Here is a 3,484-nt window from a genome sequence, read left to right as displayed (position 1 = left end):
TTAACAGAGACTTCACTACACATGTATTTTTTAAAAATTTCCTTAAAATTATTGTATACAGATGGTTTGACTACAGGTGTGACCCAACTTACTTTTGGGATTTTTGCCAATTCATTTCGCTGCTTTAACAAAGATGTGGCTTTCCAACGTGCAAAGACCAGTATAAGTTATAATGATAATGAAAATCATCATACGGAATAATTCTGCACCCCATTTTATTGGTTCAATAATTTTATTTTTCTCTTTGCCTTCAGTTTAATCATATTCCAGTCCATTGTCAACACTACTGTATGAATGCTGTTTCCAAAATGCTTGAATACTTTCAGGATGGCCTTGCATGCCAGTGTTGTGCTGGAGACACCCACACACCCACCGTGACCTGCTTTCAGGTAGTTATTCTGCCACCCACAAACCTATACTCAAGTGCCTCATTGTTTATTGATTTCAGATATAGTCATTGCTACTTGAATACGTCATTGAATTGTATTCTTCCATGCATTCAGACTGTTTCCTCTCCCTGCAATGCACATGTACCTTTTCTTCATCTAGCTAAATTCTACTCAGCTTTCAAGATTCAAATTAAGAGACACCCATACTATAATCAATGGACTATATAGCAATTGTTGGGTTATTTACTCCAATAGACACTGGCTTTTTGAGGAAAGAAACAATGTATTATATGTTTCAATGTCAGTGTCTAGTATAATAACTTCCATGTAGTAGAGATACTAAAAAATGTATCTATTAAATGAATAATTTTCTTCTTATAATGTATATGTTTACATAAAGTTTCAAGTGTTTATTACCAATATTACCCATCAAATTTTTATATTAATGGTAATACTTAAAACAATTGAGAGATAATATTTTGACATAGTCATTTTCTTCATGATAGTAGAATTATCATATGATAGAAGTTGATGTTATGCAAGCAATACAGAAGTGTTGAGCTCCTTACCACATTGTTGACCTTATTCACTGAATGCAAGTGATATTCATTAAGATAAATCACATTTTGGACTTTAATTAAAAGATAATGCCTTAGGGCTCATTACTTTTTAATTTCTATGCAGCTTTTCTAGTAAAATCTTGACCCTTTTCACAGGTTTTCCTTTAGTCTACCTCCATTTGAAGGTGGGAGGTCTACTCTTCAAATAGAAACCTTCTGTAATATTCTTAAAAGGATGTCACTGTTACTTGCAACTTGGCATAATATCAGATTGTATTCATCCGCCCCTAACTGGCAATGTGAAACATCTTATGAAACATTTAGGGGTAAGAACTGATGCTTATGGAGTGCTGCTTGAAATATTTGAAGTCATCTAGTCTTAGTTTAGAAGCTAACTGGGAATCAAGCCATGCTACTGGGATGCAGTGTTATTTCCAATTTGGGGTTATTACAAATAAAGCAGCAGTGAACATCTGTGTGCAGTATCTGTGGGGTATTAGTTCCAGAACCCCCTTGGATGCTGTTTTGGGCCCTCATAGATTTGTTATCCTGTGCTTTGTCATGATTCCTTCAGCTTGCAATAAGAGGCATCATAGAAAATTGTTGTGTGGAACCTGCTGTCATCTTCACTGCCAAGTGATGCTCTTAAGGACATTGTACATTATATGGGAGGATTTCAAATATGACTGCTCATGAGAACCACTTGGGGAGATCTCCGTGCTCCACTTTAGACCTGCTGAATTAGAATCCCTGGGAGTAGTCCTGGAGATTAGTATTTTTTTCTCAAACTTTTTATCTTTAAATAATTTAGACTCACATGGAAGTTTCAAAAATGGTATAGAGAGTTCCTTCATTCTAGTCTTCCAGCTTTACCCAATGATAACGTCTTAATAACTTTAAAAGAATAATCTAATACAGAAAATTGACAATGGTATAATACTATTAACTACAGACCTTAATTTGGATTTCAGGAGTTTTTACTGGAGCTATTTTTGGCATATTATTTTATAAAATTTTATCACATTTGTAGATTTGTGTAACTACCACCACGATCAAGACACAGAATGGTTTCATCAACCTCAAAACTCCCTTGTGTTAGCTTTTATACTTACACTCTATTCTCCTTGGTGGCCACTAATCTCTTGTCTACTTCCATAGTTTTGTCATATCAAGAGAGCTATATAAATAGAATCATAAAGTATGTAATCTTTTGGGATAGGCTTTTTTTTTACTCAGCATAATCCCATTGAGATCAATCCAAGTTATTCTATCTATCAGAACTTTGCTCCTTTTATTGCTGAGTAGTATTCCATTGTATGAATGTACCACAGTTTGTTATCTATCCATTCACCCATTGAAGTATATTTATTTCCAGTTTGGTATTATTACAAATAAAGCAGCAGTGAAGATTTGTGTAGCGTAGTTCCTCAGTATCTATGGGGGTTTAGTTCCAGCACAAAATGAAGAAGTCATAAAGCAAAGTAATTGGTTAGTCAATCTAGGTGTAATTATTGGAGGAAATTGCTAAAAGTAGAACCACTGAAAAATTAGTACAATTAGCAGACATTTGTGCCTTTAAGGTGATAGGTGAGACAGACCACGGATTTTTAAAACATGAAATGAAATAATAACTTTTGTACTTTTATGATATGCTGAACACATGCCATCCTGGCAACTTGCAAAGTATTAAGATTCTAGTTTCATGGGTAGGTGAAGTATAATAGATTTTAGATGATTACAAATCATTTGTATTACATGATTACAAGTGATTTGGCACTTAGTTCTCAGATTAACAAATCATGTAAAAATGATTCAACCATTGCATATTAAAAGCTTGGAGATAAAGTTGATTGTATCTATTTCAATGAGTTTAAAAAGATTTTCCATAACTGTTCACACAGTCTTGCAACATTACACACAATTTTCACAAGTTATTGTGGAAACACAAGGTAAAGGCTTATTTCATTAATACATCATTTGGAGAAAACATGAAAAGTGCTTTAAAATGCTAATTTTGTTCAGGCATGATCTGAACAAGAATGACTTAGATGTTAGAAATTGTGGTCATTCTCATTTTTAAAGAATACCAGTGAGTCATATTTTTGCAAGTTGATCTCAAAGAATTTGTCTAAGAGATTAAAAAGTATATATTACGTTGGTTATTAAGAACTTTATTTGATTATTTAGTAGAGTTGGCTGTGTTTCACAGAATATCACTATAAAAGATAGGACAGATAATAATGATAAGAATAAATAACTATTAGTTTCTATGTTCCATCTTCTTTTCATTCAAGCCTCTCAACACACATTGAACATGATGGCTCTAGCTAAGTAACCAAAAGACAATTTAAAAAATTGCCTATTTAGCAATGTTTCTATCAAAATAGTAGGCTACCTCCTAGAACATTAAAAAAAAAGCCGGCTAATTATTGAAATGAACAGCTCTTAAACATCAGAATCTTATTTCAGTGAAGATTTGTTGCTTGCTCACATCACATAGTCCATGGCAGTCTGGCATATCTCTTCAAAATAGTG

The sequence above is a fragment of the Pongo pygmaeus genome, chromosome 4 (genome assembly GCF_028885625.2).
Source record: "Pongo pygmaeus isolate AG05252 chromosome 4, NHGRI_mPonPyg2-v2.0_pri, whole genome shotgun sequence".
NCBI lineage: Eukaryota > Metazoa > Chordata > Mammalia > Primates > Hominidae > Pongo > Pongo pygmaeus.
Note: the sequence above shows the minus strand (reverse complement) of the source record.